Genomic DNA, 20636 nt, shown 5'->3' with positions numbered 1-20636 from the left:
TCATTTGGCTTTGATCTCGGTGTAGTCACTGCCGCCATCCCCCCTCCCTGAGCCCCCCCATCCCTGGAGCGCCCCCCCAGAAACTCCAGGGCGGCGTAGTTCAGCTGTTGCCTCCCCAGGGCTGCCATAGAGCCCACAGGTTGATAATCTCCGTCTTCTCCCTGTTGAAGGTACGGAAAGAGAGAAGGCCCATTCAGAATCAGAGGTTATACCAGCACAGTGCCACCAATGCCATTGACATCTCAGAACATAGACCGTATAAAGTGATAACATGACAGACATTGAGAGAGGATAAAGGAGGGTTAGTTGTTATTGGTGAGCAGAGGTGTAAGACAAGGAGATTGAGTAGGTTTAGCATATCCTGTTGGTATCGAGGCAGCCATACAACAGCAGTCATGGAAATCAAAGGCAATACAGCACATGGAAGCGGATCTCAGACAGCAGACGACTGTGAGCCAGATCTGGTTGTTTGGTGACACATACAGTATGGCTCAGTTCTGGCACCACAATGCGTCATATGGCCCAGATCTGGTCCGAATGTAGGAGATGCGGACTGGGAGAGGGTTGGCACTTTGCTGATGGGCCATCTCTGGCTTGAGTTGTGTGGCCGTAACAACTTTTCCTAGTTACTGGGCTACTTTAGGTCTGAATGTGGGCCACATCCACCTTGACAGGCAGGTTCCACTTCAGGACCGTAACACTAAGTGGTTAACTGGGCCATATGGTAAGTCGTAATACTGTAGATAAGGGCCGAATTTGGGCCATCATATAATTTTGCTGTCTGGGATGTGTGAGGGATGCTGTCTACCACTGAGACCTGGAGTTGGGATTGGGGTGGGGTTGTTTAGGTACCTTACCGTACTCTCCTCTAGAATGGAGGTAAACTTTGAGCCCAGAAGCTCTGTCTTAAGCTGTGAAAGAGTTAGGGAAGAGAAAAAGAGACAGAAGAACGCAGAGAAGCGATGAAGCAGAAAACAGTGGTTTGGAAAGGCTATGGTCGCAGCTACTCCAGAGGTACTGTGATAGATAGCTATAGTGGTACTGGGACTCTCAGGCTAGGTCAGTAGTTGGCTGGGGAAGTTTACATTTTCTCTTTAACATAAGAGGTCATATACAGTCGTGGTCAAAAGTTTTGAGTATTGGTCTTCACAAAGTTCGCTGCTTCAGTGTTATGAGATATTTTTGTCAGATGTTACTATGGTATACTGAAGTATAATTACAAGCATTCCATAAGTGTCAAAGGCTTTTATTGACAATTACATTACGTTTATGCAAAGAGTCAATATTTGCAGTGTTCTTTTTTAAGACCACTGCAATCCGGCCTGGCACGCTGTCAATTAACTTCTGGGCCACATCCTGACTGATGGCAGCCCATTCTTGCATAATCAATGCTTGGAGTTGGTCAGAATTTGTGTGTTTTTGTTTGTCCACCCGCCTCTTGAGGATCGACCACAAGTTCCCAATGGGATTAAGGTCTGTGGAGTTTCCTGGCCATGGACCCAAAATGTTGATGTTTTGTTCCCCAAGCCACTTAGTTATCACTTTTGCCTTATGGCAAGGTGCTCCATCATGCTGGAAAAGGCATTGGTCGTCACCAAACTGTTCTTGGATGGTTGGGAGAAGTTGCTCTCTGAGAATGTGTTGGTACCATTCTTTATTCATAGCTGTGTTCTTAGGGAAAATTGTGAGTGAGCCCACTCCCTTGGCTGAGAAGCAACCCCACACATGAATGGTCTCAGGATGCTTTACTGTTGGCATGACACAGGACTGATGGTAGCGCTCACCTTGTCTTCTCCGGATGCCCTAAACAATCGGAAAGGGGATTCATCAGAGAAAATGACTTTACCCCAGTCCTCAGCAGTCCAATCACTGTACCTTTTGCAGGATATCAGTCTGTCCCTGATGTTTTTCCTGGAGAGAAGTGGCTTCTTTGCTGCCCTTCTTGACACCAGGCCATCCTCCAAAAGTCTTCACCTCACTGTGCGTGCAGATGCACTCACACCTGCCTGCTGCCATTCCTGAGCAAGCTCTGCACTGGTGGTGCCCCGATCCCGCAGCAGAATCAACTTTAGGAGACGGTCCTGGCGCTTGCTGTACTTTCTTGGGCGCCCTGACGCCTTCTTCACAACAATTGAACCTCTCTCCTTGAAGTTCTTGATTATCCGATAAATGGTTGATTTAGGTGCAATCTTACTAGTAGCAATATCCTTGCCTGTGAAGCCCTTTTTGTGCAAAGCAATGATGACGGCACGTGTTTCCTTGCAGGTAACCATGGTTAACAGAGGAAGAACAATGATTTCAAGCACCACCCTCCCTTTAAAGCTTCCAGCCTGTTATTCTAAATCAATCAGCATGACAGAGTGATCTCCAGCCTTGTCCTCGTCAACACTCTCACCTGTGTTAACGAGAGAATCACTGACATGATGGCAGCTGATACTTTTGTGGCAGGGCTGAAATGCAGTGGAAATGTTTTTTGGGATTAAGTTCATTTTCATGGCAAAGAGGGACTTTGCAATGAATTGCAATTCATCTGATCACTCTTCATGACATTCTGGAGTATATGCAAATTGCCATCATCAAAACTGAGGCAGCAGATTTTGTGAAAATTAGTATTTGTGTCATTCTCAAAACTGTTGACCACGACTGTGTCACGATCGGTAGACGGAGTAGACCAAGGCGCAGCGTTGAAAGCAAACATACTCTTTATTGTGATCTCACGAACAAAACAACAAACGATAACGTGACGTCTACGGTTTAACACAATCACACTGGAACAAACCAAACGGAACAAGATCCCACAACTATTGTGGGAAAACAGCCTCTAAAAATATGGCTCCCAATCAGAGACAACCAGCAACAGCTGACACTCGTTGCCTCTGATTGGGAACCACTCTGGCCAACACAGAAATACAACACATAGAATATACACACCCTGGCTCAACATAAAGAGTCCCCAGAGCCAGGGTGTGACAGTACCCCCCCCCCCTAAAGGCGCGGACTGCGACCGCACCTAAACATAAACAAACCAGGGGAGGGCTGGGTGGGCATTCCTCCTCGGAGGCGGTTCCGGCTCCGGGCTCGCCCACCACCCTCCAATAATCCCCCCGTAGCGCCCCTGGTCCGGTCTGGCCCCGCTGGCTGGAGCTGGACTGGACATCGTAGGAGCGGATTGCTTAAGCTCCGGTGTGGAGCAGCTGACCGGTACCTGACCAGGCACCGGTGACCCAGGCACGGGTTGTGCCGGACTGACGACGCGCACCCCTGGCTTGGTGTGTGGAGCAGGAACGGGCCGGACCGGGCTGATGATGCGCACCCCTGGCTTGGTGCATGGAGCAGCAACGGGCCGGACCGGGCTGACGATGCGCACCCCTGGCTTGGTGCGTGGAGCAGGAACGGACCGGATCGGGCTGACGATGCGCACCCTTGGCTTGGTGCGTGGAGCAGGAACGGGCCGGACCGGGCTGATGACTCGCACCCCTGGCTTGGTGCGTGGAGCAGGAACGGGCCGGACCGGGCTGACGATGCGCACCCCTGGCTTGGTGCGTGGAGCAGGAACGGGCCGGACCGGGCTGACGACTCGCACCCCTGGCTTGGTGCGTGGAGCAGGAACGGGCCGGACCGGGCTGACGATACGCAACCCTGGCTTGGTGCGTGGAGCAGGAACGGGCCGGACCGGGCTGGCGACGCACACCGTAGGCCTGGTGCGAGTGGCAGGAACAGGCCGGGCCGGGCTGGCGACGCACACCGTAGGCTTGGTGCGAAGGGCAGGAACAGGCCGGGCCGGGCTGGCGACGCGCACCGTAGGCTTGGTGCGAGGAGCAGGAACAGGCCGGGCCGGGCTGGCGACGCGCACCGTAGGCTTGGTGCGAGGAGCAGGAACAGGCCGGGCCGGGCTGTCGACGCGCACCGTAGGCTTGGTGCGAGGAGCAGGAACAGGCCGGGCCGGGCTGGCGACGCGCACCGTAGGCTTGGTGCGAGGAGCAGGAACAGGCCGGGCCGGGCTGGCGACGCGCACCGTAGGCTTGGTGCGAGGAGCAGGAACAGGCCGGGCCGGGCTGGCGACGCGCACCGTAGGCTTGGTGCGAGGAGCAGGAACAGGCCGGGCCGGGCTGACGATGCGCACCGTAGGCTTGGTGTGAGGGGCAGGAACAGGCCGGACCGTACTGGGAACACACACCACTGGCCTTAAACAGGGATCAGGAATGGGCCGGACCGGACCGGCAATACACCTCAGTACCTCTCGCCGTGCCTCTACAACTTCCTTCCCTCCTCTCACCAATGGCTCCCGTAACCCGGTGGCCTTCTCTCCTCGTCTCCCATTTCGCCCTGTGGCAGCCTCCTGCTGCCCAGTCGCCCATGCCGTGTGCCCCCCCCTAAAAAATTTCTGGGGTTGCCTCTCGTCCGTCCGACGACGACACTGTTGACGCCGCTGCTCCTCTCTCGCCAGGGCCTTAATCTTAGCCCATGGCCCCTTGCCCCCGAGCATGTCCTCCCAGGACCACGATTTGCCCACCTGGGCCATCGTCAACCTTTCCAGCTCCTTTCCCGGCGCTACCTCCCATGTCCAGGCCGCCTGCTCCTGGACACGCTGCTTGGTCCTGGTATGGTGGGATCTTCTGTCACGATCGTTAGACGGAGTAGACCAAGGCGCAGCGTTGAAAGCAAACATACTCTTTATTGTGATCTCACGAACAAAACAACAAACGATAACGTGACGTCTACGGTTTAACACAATCACACTGGAACAAACCAAACGGAACAAGATCCCACAACTATTGTGGGAAAACAGCCTCTATAAATATGGCTCCCAATCAGAGACAACCAGCAACAGCTGACACTCGTTGCCTCTGATTGGGAACCACTCTGGCCAACACAGAAATACAACACATAGAATATACACACCCTGGCTCAACATAAAGAGTCCCCAGAGCCAGGGTGTGACAGACTGTAGGTTTTTGATGATTAATGAGTATCTCCACGGAATGTAGATCAAAAAAGGGACATGAATTGAACGGGTATAGTATAGTATCAGCATTAGCAACGGGTCAGCTATCATTCTCCCGTCTAAGACAGATCTGAGAATAGTCATTCTCATCCTCATAGTCATCATCATCAACATGTCTCACCACTTTCTTCCTCAAACATTGTTTGTCCTTCTTGACTGTGCTGTAGTACATCACTGGTTTCTCCAGTTTAGAGAACAGGTCCTGCCCAGGGTTGCCATTCTCTCTGGGGGATGGAGTCACAAGATCAGACTCGGTCTCATGGCCACTAACTAACTAACTCAGGGCGACACTCCAAGCCTGAGCATCCATTTTAAAACAAGGGCCTGTTTCCCAACGTAGTTAATAGTCTCCAGGCATATGGTTCATGGTTATGGTCGACGTTCATGGTTGTGGTTATTGTTTCATGGGTTTAGTTGCGGTTGAGCTGACACCGTCTCTTGGAGCGACATTCTGTAAAAGCTTTTGTCAGAATGTGATGTATTGCTATAATGCTGAAGCACCTTAGTTAAGTAGGCTACCATGGCTGTATTTTTAGCTAAGCAAATCAAGGGTACAAAGCAGTATCAAAGCAGGGAAAAGAGCCTTCAAACTATAGGCTACGGTTAGTCTGGCTTGCTAACACCACTCCACCAGGCAGCCATTTTGGATCTCCATCTCAGAGGATTTCAGAAAGGGGACTAGTGATGGCAAATTAAATGAACTCGCTCTTGCATTAGCATAACTTATGAAGATGATTCTCAGGTCCGTCCATCGATCAATCATTCACTCACGAATACACAGAGGTGTTTTAGAATGGATGGCTAGGCTGAAGTGTTTCCTTATCGTCAATTCAAACAGGAAATGACTACCTGTAACTCACATCGACCCCTGTCACAGTTAGTGAAGGGTGGATACTCACTTCTTGTTGTTATGGCCCACATATCTCACTGCTGCGATGATGAAGGCGATGACAGCCACTCCACCGATGGTGCCAACAATCACTGCCATCTTAAACTTCTCTAAAATTGGACAAGAACATCATATTGATGATAGTGTAGAAACAGAAGGTGGGTCATGGTACTATAACTTTTTTACATTCAAGATAATGCCATTACCATATCAAGCCAATGGGGTAGCCAGTTTGTGGTCTTACTTATAAAGTCAATCTAGAAATCATATAAAGGTACTACACTTCTCATTTCAGTTCAATCTCTCATGTATTTTCGGCTATACAATTAATTGCATTTTAATTGTTTGCAGTTTTTTTCTGTATTTAACCATAAACCTGAACTTGTGTACTCACTCTCCTGCTGCAACTCCAGAAGAACGCTCTGCGACCCGTACATGTTGCTGATGCTGCAGTGCACATTGACGGCATTGACGGCATGCAGGGAGGACATAGAAGGGATGAAAGGTAGTGATAGGAGGAGAATGAAAGGAGTTGAACAAAGGAGCAAGTTAAAGAGGATAGAACGTACTGTGTATAAACAAGAGCAAGAAGCTATGGGCCTGGTTTATCACATAACTAATACGTCATTATATATGTCGCGCGTCACTACTTATAAGAAATATGTCACAGCAAGTCACATAAACTAAAATGTCAGCTTGGTTGACATATAACTACAATGGTTAAATGTAACTATTTTTCATGACGCCGTTGCCGTTATGCCCCACGCAGGTGTAGATGCAATCCTGAGCGGGGTTAAGTCTTCCAGGGAGAGCGAGGCATTGGAGGACGTGTCCCACAGCAGCTCCTGGTCCCCAAACAGCCAGGAGATCCTGGGAGGAGGGTTACTGTCCACCTCACAGTGCAGGGTCACGGAGCTGCCCTCCATCACCTCCGTGGACACGTTCACCCACACCGAGCTAGGGGCATCTGGGGTGAGAGGAAGGGGAAGGTGGGGTTAGACTTGTAAAAGTGACAAGTGTATAACCTGGTTAAACCAGACCCAATGCTGCACTCATCATTTTCTCAAAGAAAAACAAAGGTGACACGTAGAAAAACAGGTTTGGATGCCAGGCTAACATACCCTATGCATGTCATAATCATGCAATGTATTGCTAAATCAAGCTGCTATACTTCTACTGTAGATGGAGAATAATGGATGACTGTAGATATTGACAATGGTTCTACAATGTGTGCGTCAGAAATATATGTAACACTGCTACTATTACATTTGGTGTAGTAGTCAGGATTAGTTATTCTATATTTATATAATCCCCCACATTACATAATGTGTCCCCTGTTGGTCAGTTGGTCACTTACACTTGACGTCCAGAGAGATGAGTCTCTCGTAGACCAGGGTGGTGTTGGGGTAGTAGACCCTGCAGCCCAGCAGCTGGCCGTTGTGCATGGGCCTGGGGGTGAAGGTGAGCGTGCTGGACAGTACGGCTGTGTTGCTCTCTTCCACATAGTCTGAGGTATACTCGGGTTCAGGCAGGTAGTCTGTGTACATCCATTGGCTCTCTGGGCTATTCTCTGGACAGTTGTGTGTATTATAGCACGTCCAGATTCTCGTCAGCGACTATCTCCTCAGGGATGTCAATGTTGGGCTTGTCTGGGGGACAGAGAGGACATAAGTGAACGATTTAAAATTCACCAATTCACAATATTTACCTATTCTCATTAAAACTATAATAATTATAATCACAGCTAGGTCATTCCTAGCCTGGTGCCAGATCTATTTGTGCTTGCCAACTCCTATTGTCATAGTCAGGCCATGTAATGCCAAACAGTGTCCACAGATAGTTGGCAAGACATCACAACAGATATGGTACCAGGCTATGGCAATCCAGCCCATAAATGTGACACCTACGATTGAAAAAAATCATAGTTAAAAAAATAAATGCCTCTCAGGTTCTCTCAGCAGGCTTACCCAGCACCTTGAGCTCAGAGAAGTCTGGGTAGGTGTAGATGTTGGCACGTGTCCAGGTCGGCACAGAAGTAGTACCTCCCTGAGTGCTCTGTACCTATATTACTGATGAGCAGGGTGCAGTTCCTCTGGTGCAGGTCCCAAATGAGCTTGGTACTTCCTTTGTAACTTTCATGCACAATGTCTTGAACACCACAGGTGGGAAGAGCTGGAGGTATGGCTGGCCAAAGTACCAGATGCCGTGGATGCCACAGTATTGCCAGTTACATGAATCTGAAGGGGATGACCATGCAGGACTTGGTCATGGCCGAGACGTCCCTTGGTACCCATACATTCCACTGGCTACTGACATCTGAGAGAGGGAATGAGGGAGAGGGAGGGGAGATTGGAAATGGGAATATTGAGAGCGAAACTGTATATCAATGAACAATCAATCTACACTACATATACAGTTTCAAATGGAATCACTGAGAAAAGATGAACAGAGAGAGACAAAGCGAGAGAGAGAACATAGGATGATATCATGAGGTTCTCCCTGGGTGAGCTGGTAAGAGCAGAGACCCTATGTGGAGGAAGCATATGTCTCACTCTTACCACTGGCACCACTGTTTAAGTGAGAGGGACAAGGTGGAGCCAAGATGGACGCCAGCCAGCCATCCAACAGCACTGGAACAGTAGGCTGATTCCCTGCTGCCATGTGTGTCAGTTGGACCCTGTGTCTACTCTGTACTCTGTTGCTTTAGTGTTGTTTGCTATAAGTTTGACACACTCTAAAAGTCAACTGGGTCAATGCAGTAAAACCACCAAATCAGTTTTACATTGCAATTGCATATCTAGATTACTGCATTTCTAGTATTACATCTGTAGTCTTCAAGGGAATTTCCACAGTCTGAGTTATTGTGATATAATTGAGAAGATATTCACACTGACAAGAGGGAATGAGAAACATAGGAGTTGTACCTTTGATGATCAGCAACATCGGCCAAAGCAGCACCAAACACCACATGGTGTCTATTTAACCCTGAACCAGAGACCTCTGCAACAGACATCAGACATCAATTACACATCAACTACTTCACACTTTACCATTCTGTTCTGGACCAATGGAGCCCCATGCTATGTGATATATATTGAATATGCCATTATAGTGACATATGTAAAATATCACCTGTTGTGACATATAACTAATGTCAGTAGTGGTGACATTGTAAGAATATTCAAAGATAAATATACACAACGCAGAGTACAAGTGGTCAAGAGGACTAGTGGTCAAGAGGACTAGTGGTCAATAGAGGACTAGAGGTCAAGAGGGAATTAACGATCAATGGAAATAGTCGTTTTTCAGTTCAACATCTGTTTAGAATCTTTGTAGTGGTTCCAACCAGGGATTCATAGCTACATGGGCAAGTTTTCATTGGTCCAAATGCTCTATACTTTGAGCCTGCAACAGGATACTTGGGGGTTTGGCCAGTAGCCAAATTTTATTGCAAGGAATTCTAATTGGTCAGCCACATACTAGGCTTGAGGCTATAAATTACATCCTGTCTCTTTGTTCTGTGGAGAAACATTGGGAACAGGGAAGAATGAACATCTACCATCTACTTCCCAGCATAACTACTATTCTCTTTGAATAAATATATTTTTCTCCCCCTGATTTGCTTTGGGGTCTGTGTTATTGAAAAATAACATCAACCGCTAACAACATATAACCGCAATGGTTTTAAACATATTCTAATGAACCTATGTTGCTTTTATTTCAGGCAACAATGACATATGTCAAGAAGATTGTGTGTAAAAAGATGTTAGAAATTACTGAGTATCACCTTGAATTGCAAAATGAGGGAAAAGTATCCAAGACAGAAAATGTCTGATTCTTCAGCTTGGTGGTCGTAATAGTAGTAATATTCACTAGAGGGAGCCCAAGCAATCCCAGACAGCTCGACAGCCCTCTGCCTCAACTTGTCAAAATTTTTTTAAATAATAAGATGTCTTTACCTTTATCACATTTGCCATTTGTATGGCATTGAACCATATTGACGTGATCAGGGTGAGTGAAAGTACATGAAATAACAGCACATAGGCCAGTCTGTGCTGTTATTTTCTCTGGGCTAAAGGTGATGCTCTATGTGTTTGCAGCTGCTGGAGCTGCTGCTGGAGGGGCCTTAGCTCAGCTGGTAGAGCACAGCGCTTGTAACGCCAAGGTAGTGGGTTCGATCCCTGGGACCACCCATACACAAAAAAATGTATGCACGCATGACTGTAAGTCACTTTGGATAACAGCGTCTGCTAAATGGCATATTACTTATTATTATTAAATTAATAGAGTCATGAGTAATGCAGGAAGCATTTGGATATTACTTCACTCGTCCGTAGCATTTTTGATGATACAGTATCTGTTTAGATGAAAATGGGTTTTAATTGCCATACCTCTACGAATACCACATCTTTACAACTACCAATTATTTCAATATTAACAATACTTTAATGATGAAAGGGACCCTACTTTGACATGTTGCTCTCTCTGTCAGAGAGAAGAGTAGAGCTGTGCAGATGAGGACCCACGTCCTGCCTCCACTGCCTCGATGAATCAACCACAACACCAGGGTCTGTCTCCTTTCACCTCTTTCTCTGGTCACCTTGTCTGTGTTCACAGGTCTGGAGCACAGAGAGAGTATCGAATAATATGATAAATAGTGTTATAATAATAACTACACATCCCATTACCAGCTGTGTAAGGGGAATACATAGGCATTCATAACATCTGACATGACCGTTTCATGACACGTTTATGATTGTTACAACCTTCTTAGCACATTTTTTCAACTGTAATTTAATACATGGAGAGAAGATGTCAAAGTCCTAGTAATGCTTTATTTTACGCTAGTTGTCTGGAATTTATTTAGAAACTACATGGTAACAGACTAATTACATACTTTTTTACTTAAGTCCTCATAGAGATTCATTGTAAAAAAAACAAAAAAGTACCAATTGTTTCTACCAATGACAAAGGAGTTACTAGCTTTGTTAAATAATTGCAAGTGATGTCCAGAGAGTTGCCAATTTTTCCCAAGTACTTTAACAGTTTTTTGAGCCATGCAGAGAATAAGACTGAATCAGCACATCACACCCATCAGAGACACATACAGGGTTCACAGTCAACAGGGGGAGAGAGCACACTGAGAGAGAGGTAAACTGTCACTTCCTGTCCCCAGTCTGTAACTCCTCCCTCTAACCTGGTGCTGATGAATTTACATTTTACATTTTACATTTTAGTCATTTAGCAGACGCTTTTATACAGAGCGACTTACAGTTAGTGAGTGCATAAATTTTTCATACTGGCCCCCCGTGGGAATGTCAGTGTCATTTTGTGTAGTTAGTTGTAATGGAAGTGCATGTAGTCATAGATCAACATAATTTACCACTACTGTACGTACAGAGAACTATCTGTAATTTATCTAAAAACAATATTACTGTAAAAGCCATTATGCCTTCTTGGTCTTCAGCTCAGTTTCCCATGACGTTTTTTACTTTAACAAGATCTGATAGCCATACTGAGTTTGACCACAGCTTTTACAACACTGTGGACCGCAGTTAAGTTCCTCTTCATACATACAGTGGGGGAAAAAAGTATTTAGTCAGCCACCAATTGTGCAAGTTCTCCCACTTAAAAAGATGAGAGAGGCCTGTAATTTTCATCATAGGTACACGTCAACTATGACAGACAAATTGAGAAAAAAAAATCCAGAAAATCCCATTGTAGGATTTTTAATGAATTTATTTGCAAATTATGGTGGAAAATAAGTATTCTGTCACCTACAAACAAGCAAGTTTCTGGCTCTCACAGACCTGTAACTTCTTCTTTAAGAGGCTCCTCTGTCCTCCACTCGTTACCTGTATTAATGGCACCTGTTTGAACTTGTTATCAGTATAAAAGACACCTGTCCACAACCTCAAACAGTCACACTCCAAACTCCACAATGGCCAAGACCAAAGAGCTGTCAAAGGACACCAGAAACAAAATTTTAGACCTGCACCAGGCTGGGAAGACTGAATCTGCAATAGGTAAGCAGCTTGGTTTGAAGAAATCAACTGTGGGAGCAATTATTAGGAAATGGAAGACATACAAGACCACTGATAATCTCCCTCGATCTGGGGCTCCACGCAAGATCTCACCCCGTGGGGTCAAAATGATCACAAGAACGGTGAGCAAAAATCCCAGAACCACACGGGGGGACCTAGTGAATGACCTGCAGAGAGCTGGGACCAAAGTAACAAAGCCTACCATCAGTAACACACTACGCCGCCAGGGACTCAAATCCTGCAGTGCGAGACGTGTCCCCCTGCTTAAGCCAGTACATGTCCAGGCCCGTCTGAAGTGCATTTGGATGATCCAGAAGAGGATTGGGAGAATGTCATACGGTCAGATGAAACCAAAATATAACTTTTTGGTAAAAACTCAACTCGTCATGTTTGGAGGACAAAGAATGCTGAGTTGCATCCAAAGAACACCATACCTACTGTGAAGCATGGGGTTGGAAACATCATGCTTTGGGGCTGTTTTTCTGCAAAGGGACCAGGACGACTAATCCGTGTAAAGGAAAGAATGAATGGGGCCATGTATCGTGAGATTTTGTGTGAAATCCTCCTTCCATCAGCAAGGGCATTGAAGATGAAACGTGGCTGGGTCTTTCAGCATGACAATGATCCCAAACACACCGCCCGGGCAACGAAGGAGTGGCTTCGTAAGAAGCATTTCAAGGTCCTGGAGTGGTCTAGCCAGTCTCCAGATCTCAACCCCATAGAAAATCTTTGGAGGGAGTTGAAAGTCTGTGTTGCCCAGCGACAGCCCCAAAACATCACTGCTCTAGAGGAGATCTGCATGGAGGAATGGGCCAAAATACCAGCAACAGTGTGTGAAAACCTTGTGAAGACTTACAGAAAACGTTTGACCTGTGTCATTGCCAACAAAGGGTAGATAACAAAGTATTGAGAAACTTTTGTTATTGACCAAATACTTATTTTCCACCATCATATGCCAATAAATTCATAAAAAATCCTACAATGTGATTTTCTGGATTTTTTTTCCTCATTTTGTCTGTCATAGTTGACGTGTACCTATGATGAAAATTACAGGCCTCTCTCATCTTTTTAAGTGGGAGAACTTGCACAATTGGTGGCTGACTAAATACTTTTTTTCCCCACTGTAAGACTGTGTTTAAGTGCCCCCACCCTTACTATATTTGTATAGGTGGGTTTTTACTTCTAAATACTTACATTTGAACTATAATCCCTAAAATATGTGTTGCTGCTGTTAGAAAATGTTCCGATCAGAACAGGCCTCATGCCTCCACATGGACATTATAGTTGTATATTTTCTTTACAATATTCATTACTATTATTAAGGTCTCTGGATACGTCTTCTCTTTGGATGTTCTAAATGTCTGATGGCCTGGTGACTAATCCTTTCAAAATACAACTTTCTTAGATTCCAAGCAACAATAAATGAAGAATACAACAGTAAATGTGGCAAGTTTGTAATCTGTATTCTCAACACATCTCCAAAATTGTAAGGAAGAAATAGCAACATATATTGTGTGATGTCACGAGAGGCTGTGTCCTGGAGGGACGTTACATCCCCCTGAGATGGCTGCAAACCCAGACAGCTATGGCTCCATCTGCTGGTATGGTCGGGAACTCCACCCCTCTAGGGCCAATCTTCCCACGCAGCTGAAACAAATCAGGAGCTGATGAGCTGAAGGTTTGGAAGGGAAGAGACACTGAGAGGAAGTGGGTGGGTTGTGAAGAAACACAGTCTCCAACCTGGGCTCTCTGGAGGACAAGAGTGCTGCACGTCCACTTCCATGAGGAATATAAGGATTTGGAGATACTTACCTTTGGGAAATACTCACCTTTGGATATATTCGCCTGTGGAAATACGGGAGAGACATTTGGAAGGACTTTTTGCTGGGTTGGCCACTAGCTGCAACGTGGACTACAGTAAGGCTGGGGAAAAGTTATCTGAGCGAGTGAGAATTATGATTTTGGATGTGGAAGAGACATCCCTGAACTGTTAACCCTTAAAGAGCCACAAGAGAACAGAATTTTGTTATATTTTCGTTAATTTCCCAAGACCTTTAATAAAAACCTTGTTTTGTTTGAACCTTGTCTCCTTGCACTACTTGAGCAATCCCGCTGAAAGCTGTGTAGCCTCTCGTGACGTCACAATATATATATATATATATATATATATATATATATATATACATATATATTATTTTATACAGTTTCTCCATTACTTAATTAACAGTTAATCTTAAGCTACCTCTCCATTGTTTACAGTAACTACATCACACATCTTTTTTTCACCACAATATGGAATGGAAATATATACATTGAAGTCAGAGAATGCCCCAGTGGCAGAGTGCAAATTGGCAGGTGAAGGAATCTACAGGAATCTACAGCAATGTACAGAGTGCAATGAGCAAATGTACAGTTTCAGGACGGTAGTGCGGAGTGCATAGAATCATAATATCTCCATATTTTATTCACATAGTTTATCTAAAGTAAAAATAGAAAAACGTATGGACTTTTTCATTCACTTATCATACAGTACTTGTGCGCTTTTCCATGAAATTCAAAATAATTTTTATGATTAAAAATTATGCCTCTTAACTTTTTCATTTAATGCATACAAATCTGAAACTTTACTAAGAAGAAAAGTGAATTATTTCACATGAAAATGATCTCAGCATAAGCTTAGGAGTGGGGGGGAAGAACAGGTACTCAATCATCTTGGACGCCTGGCAATGACCTCATACTCTTCCTGAGTCATGTCTTTTTTATCCAATGAGATGTAGGTGCTCTCCTCTTCTTTTGGCTTCCCATTCATACCTTGCATCCTTTGAGAACCACAAGAAAAAAACAAGTGGAAGGGTTAAGTTACTTCTAGCACTCAGAAAAAGTAAATCTAGGCCTATAGCAAGCATCTTATCAGACAGTGTCTGGGTTTACAACAGATACTTTGAGAAATAAAGTTTCCTTTTCATGTAAAAATACTTCTATATTCTACATAATTTTGTCTCTATTGTGCAATAAGTGAAAAGGATCCTACCGTATGTAAGCATTTGAAGACAGGTAGATGAGGATGGCAACAGTCACACTGAGAGACACACCAGCTATGGTCCAGGGGAGAACTGCATTCCCACATCCTTCAGAAAGATCTACAATTGATGAAGAGAGAAACAGTGTCATTAGAGCAATCTTAGACCTCATGTAATAACCACACCACAACCTTGACACAATACAATTGCAATCTGTGCCAAGTTAATACTGTCTACGGGAAAAAATATCTGCATGTTTTTTCTTTAAATTATAGCACCTCTCTGTTTCCTTCCTTCTTGCGTTTCCTGCAACTTCCCTCTCACTACACCCACAGTATTTCTGCTGACACACTCCACACTGTGTCACGGTTTCGGCCGAGGCTGCCTCTCTTCCTTGTTCGGGCAGGCTTCGGCGTTCGTTGTCTCCGGAATACTAGCTGCCACCGTTGTATGTTTCATGTTCGTTTGCTTTTGTCTGATTGTTTTCACACCTGTTATCATTTAGTGTCATTAGTGTCCTATTTAGTTCTCGTTGTGTTTGTCAGGTGTTGTGTGTTATTGTTTCGTGTACTGTCGTATTTGCTGGTCGCTTGACTATTTCGCTCGGTTGAGCTTTCTACTCCACTGCGCTGGAGCGTATTTACGCACCTGTTTTCGTGCGCCTTTATTTTGGTCGCCTACGTGCGTCGTTCCGCCTTCGGGCGAGTTTTCCTGTTTGCCTTATTGGTAATTTTGACTAAAGTCTTTTGGATTATTGACTTCGGTGTCCTGCGCTTGATTCCACCCATACACCCACCTACAGCCAACCTTGAAAGTATTAACCCCTCGTTCCATGTGTCCCTTCTCAGGCCGGTGGTAGCTGGCCCACTCCAAGACATTACATTTACATTTTAGTCATTTAGCAGACGCTCTTATCCAGAGCGACTTACAGGAGCAATTAGGGTTAAGTGCCTTGCTCAAGGGCACATTTACGTCATTAGCAGACGCTCTTATCCAGAGCGACTCACCAATTGGTGCGTTCACCCTATAGCCAGTGGGATAACCACTTTACAATTTTTTTGGGGGGGGTAGAAGGATTATTTTATCCTATCCCAGGTATTCCTTAAAGAGGTGGGGTTTCAAATGTCTCCGGAAGGTGGTGAGTGACTCCGCTGTCCTGGCGTCGTGCCCTAACAGGGCACTCTGGGAATTCAGGAATATGACCCCCACCACAGTTACAACATTTTACATTCACATGGTCTTCAATAACATATTCCTTCCGTCTGCAAACACTTGACATGTGGCCAAACTTTTTACATTTCTTGCATTGCATCAGGTTTTACACAAACTCTCTTATGGGGTATATTATATATCCCAGCTTTACATAGGGTGGTAGATACTCTTCATCAAACATCAATAATAAAGATGAACTTTGCTCCTTTTTCACATTCTCCATACGGGTCAAGCGATGTGCATTTGCATCCTTCTTCTTCTTTGGGATTTGGTTGGCAAATTATGGTGGAAAATAAGTATTTTGTCACCTACAAACAAGCAAGATGTCTGGTTCTCACAGACCTGTAACTTCTTCTTTAAGAGGCTCCTCTGTCCTCCACTCGTTACCTGCATTAATGGCACCTGTTTGAACTTGTTATCAGTATAAAAGACACCTGTCCACAACCTCAAACAGTCACACTCCAAACTCCACTATGGCCAAGACCAAAGAGCTGTCAAAGGACACCAGAAACAAAATTGTAGACTTGCACCAGGCTGGGAAGACTGAATCTTCAATAGGTAAGCAGCTTGGTTTGAAGAAATCAACTGTGGGAGCAATTATTAGGAAATGGAAGACATACAAGACCACTGATAATCCCCCTCGATCTGGGGCTCCACGCAAGATCTCACCCCGTGGGGTCAAAATGATCACAAGAACGGTAAGCAAAAATCCCAGAACCACACGGGGGGACCTAGTGAATGACCTGCAGAGAGCTGGGACCAAAGTAACAAAGCCTACCATCAGTAACACACTACGCCGCCAGGGACTCAAATCCTGCAGTGCCAGACGTGTCCCCCTGCTTAAGCCAGTACATGTCCAGGCCCGTCTGAAGTTTGCTAGAGTGCATTTGGATGATCCAGAAGAGGATTGGGAGAATGTCATATGGTCAGATGAAACCAAAATATAACTTTTTGGTAAAAACTCAACTCGTCGTGTTTGGAGGACAAAGAATGCTGAATTGCATCCAAAGAACACCATACCTACTGTGAAGCATGGGGGTGGAAACATCATGCTTTGGGGCTGTTTTTCTGCAAAGGGACCATGACGACTGATCCGTGTAAAGGAAAGAATGAATGGGGCCATGTATCGTGAGATTTTGAGTGAAAACCTCCTTCCATCAGCAAGGGCATTGAAGATGAAACATGGCTGGGTCTTTCAGCATGACAATGATCCCAAACACACCGCCCGGGTAACGAAGGAGTGGCTTCGCAAGAAGCATTTCAAGGTCTGGAGTGGCCTAGCCAGTCTCCAGATCTCAACCCCATAGAAAATCTTTGGAGGGAGTTGAAAGTCTGTGTTTCCCACCGACAGCTCCAAAACATCACTGCTCTAGAGGAGATCTGCATGGAGGAATGGGCCAAAATACCAGCAACAGTGTGTGAAAACCTTGTGAAGACTTAAAGAAAACGTTTGACCTGTGTCATTGCCAACAAAGGGTATATAACAAAGTATTGAGAAACTTTTGTTATTGACCAAATACTTATTTTCCACCATAATTTGCAAATAAATTCATAAAAAATCCTACAATGTGATTTTCTGGATTTTTTTCCCTCATTTTGTCTGTCATCGTTGACGTGTACCTATGATGAAAATTACAGGCCTCTCTCATCTTTTTAAGTGGGAGAACTTGCAGACAGTGAGATCAGGGAGACTCCTCCGCCCCCATTGGACATCGAGGGGGCACCGGCGTACTCCGTGAGATCCATCTTGGATTCGAGACGTCGGATGGGGGGTCTCCAGTATCTAGTGGAGTGGGAGGGGTACGGTCCGGAGGAGCGGTGCTGGGTGCCGAGGAGAGACATTTTGGACCCGTCTCTCCTGACGGAATTCCATCGTGGGCACCCGACGCACCCTGCTCCGCGTCCTCCGGGTCGTCCCCGAGGCCGGAGTCGGCGCACGTCTGGAGCCGCGCGTCAAGGGGGGGGTACTGTCACGGTTTCGGCCGAGGCTGCCTCTCTTCCTTGTTCGGGCAGGCTTCGGCGTTCGTTGTCTCCGGAATACTAGCTGCCACCGTTGTATGTTTCATGTTCTTTTGCTTTTGTCTGATTGTTTTCACACCTGTTATCATTTAGTGTCATTAGTGTCCTATTTAGTTCTCGTTGTGTTTGTCAGGTGTTGTGTGTTATTGTTTCGTGTACTGTCGTATTTGCTGGTCGCTTGACTATTTCGCTCGGTTGAGCTTTCTACTCCACTGCGCTGGAGCGTATTTACGCACCTGTTTTCGTGCGCCTTTATTTTGGTCGCCTACGTGCGTCGTTCCGCCTTCGGGCGAGTTTTCCTGTTTGCCTTATTGGTAATTTTGACTAAAGTCTTTTGGATTATTGACTTCGGTGTCCTGCGCTTGATTCCACCCATACACCCACCTACAGCCAACCTTGACACACTGGTGTTGTTGGTGTGGTTTCTAACAGGCAGGCAGATGGTGCTGTTCACTGAGGACCCGAACACTGATGTAGTGAGGCTGTACTTCTCTGTGTTGAGCTCCAGCAGTGGCCACTCTATGAGGGGTAAGGGAACCCCCTGACTGACACACACACAGGTCATGACCTCTGCCTGATCCACACACCCAGAGCCAGGAAGAATCACAGGATGGTCTGGAAAAGACAGTGAAGAGAGAGAGATCAGTGATAGATTGATGCTAAAAACAATTCCAGATCTTAAAATATGAAATGAGTTTGTATATTTCAATCAAGTTTGTACTGTTTGTACTTACACATCACAGTGACAACAGTGGAAGCTGTCATAGTCCTGTTGAGGTGTTGCGCTGTACACACATACTCCCCAGCACGTTCTCTTGTCACATTGGAGATGGTGAGAGTGGCATTTTAAGTGTAATTCTGAAGTGGGGCACTTGTCCTGTTCTTACTCCAAGTGATGTCAGATGGTGGGTAACTGTCAACATTACAGGTCAGATCCAGGGTACCATCCTCCTTCACTGTTTTATTTCCAGTTATTTGGGGGTCTTTCACATCTTTAGTGCATAGAGTTTCTAATTTTATTTGTTTAATTGTTACACATACACTAAATTCTAACTATATTGGTTGAGGGACTAATTACAATGGATCATGATTAAAAAGCAAGGGAAAAGGTCAAAGCCATGACATAACTGCGTATAGCCTGCATATTGTATCATCTGCTTGTTATCAAGGTTATTCCTAGGTTTCAAAGATTTTCTGGAATAAGGTGTTTAATGTAAAATGTAGGTGACATGGTACTCACATGTCACATTCAAAGTTACTGTCTCTTCAATTTGATGATTTTTCTGAAAGGTTACTTGACACGTAACCTTCATGTTGTGGTGCTCAGCTGAGGGGGTAAAGGTCAAAGTTGAGAAGTGGGATGTTGTGACGCTGGTCAGGTCCTCTCTCTTCTGTATGGTGGTATTGTCTCTGAGCTCAGTGATGTTGTCTCCTGTCCCTCTCCATGTCCATGTGATGTTAGGAGGAGTTCCAGAGCAGATCCTCGGGGCAGTGCAGGTCAGAGTAGCTGGTTCTCCCTCTGTCAGAGGAGGAGTCAACACTGAGGGCTTCTGGGTCAGAGCTGGAGACAGGAAATACAAACACAGAAGTGAGTTTTACATATGTGTACTAAACAGCAGTGACACATAATCAGCCAAAGGAGAGCAGCATTGATGTGCTAAGTCTGAATAGGAGTCTTCCCAGTAATGACATCTTGAGAGGGAACTTGGCAAGTGTGTACTGTATACAATGAACTACAGTAATAGTCTGTCACTGTAACTGACAATAATAGTCATGAAATACCTCTCACTGTGATTTTCACTTTCTTGGAGTATGTATATGCACTTAGCAGTCTGAACTGATACTCTCCAGCATCATTCTTTCTGATGTTGTTGATGATTACACTACAGTTCTTCTTTGTCAGATCAGTCTCCAGTAGAGACACTCTCTTTCTGTAACCCTCCTGAGCTTTAGAGGGCGTTTCAGAGTGGATAATTATGTTTTCATCCTGATCACATTTGCCATTTTTAGAGCATTTAAACCATATTGCTGCAGTAGGATTGAAGTTCTCTGCATGACTGAAGGTACATGAAATAACAGCACATAGTCCCATCTCTGCTGTTATCTCTGCTGGACTGAAGGTGATGGTCCAGGGTGATGCTGTTGTTGGTGGTGGTGTTTGTGGCTGTTCTGATGGAGGGAAATTAATACAGCCATGAGTAATGCAGAAAGCACTTGGATACTACTTCACTTGTTCGTAACATTTGTATGATATAGTATCTATTGAGATATTTGCCATACCACTACTACTACCACATCTACTAATGATTATTACATTACCAATAGTAGTGATAAAAGGGACCTTACTGTTGCATGTGGTTCTCTCTGTCAGAGAGAGAAGTAGAGCTGCCCAGATGAGGACCCACATCCTGCCTCTACTGCCTCGATGAATCAACCACAGCACTGGG

At 45.4% G+C, this 20636-nt stretch overlaps 2 pseudogenes across 2 annotated transcripts; both read right to left on the bottom strand.

The window, feature by feature from the left end:
- On the bottom strand, positions 1-8864 carry LOC311139993 (myelin-associated glycoprotein-like; annotated as a pseudogene). Its single transcript has 9 exons — positions 8819-8864; positions 7862-8210; positions 7252-7543; positions 6626-6861; positions 6289-6462; positions 5905-6004; positions 5127-5229; positions 858-911; positions 1-161 (listed from the first exon to the last, which is right to left on the bottom strand). The product of its transcript is annotated as a myelin-associated glycoprotein-like (transcript).
- A 5781-nt stretch (positions 8865-14645) lies between these two features.
- On the bottom strand, positions 14646-20636 carry LOC311140519 (sialic acid-binding Ig-like lectin 14; annotated as a pseudogene). Its single transcript has 8 exons — positions 20536-20636; positions 19972-20328; positions 19430-19750; positions 18924-19181; positions 18570-18804; positions 15237-15316; positions 14970-15078; positions 14646-14757 (listed from the first exon to the last, which is right to left on the bottom strand). The product of its transcript is annotated as a sialic acid-binding Ig-like lectin 14 (transcript).

The sequence above is a fragment of the Coregonus lavaretus genome (genome assembly GCF_964263955.1).
Source record: "Coregonus lavaretus genome assembly, chromosome: 13".
NCBI classification, from domain to species: Eukaryota; Metazoa; Chordata; class Actinopteri; order Salmoniformes; family Salmonidae; genus Coregonus; species Coregonus lavaretus.
This window is presented reverse-complemented; position numbering and strand designations above follow the sequence as displayed.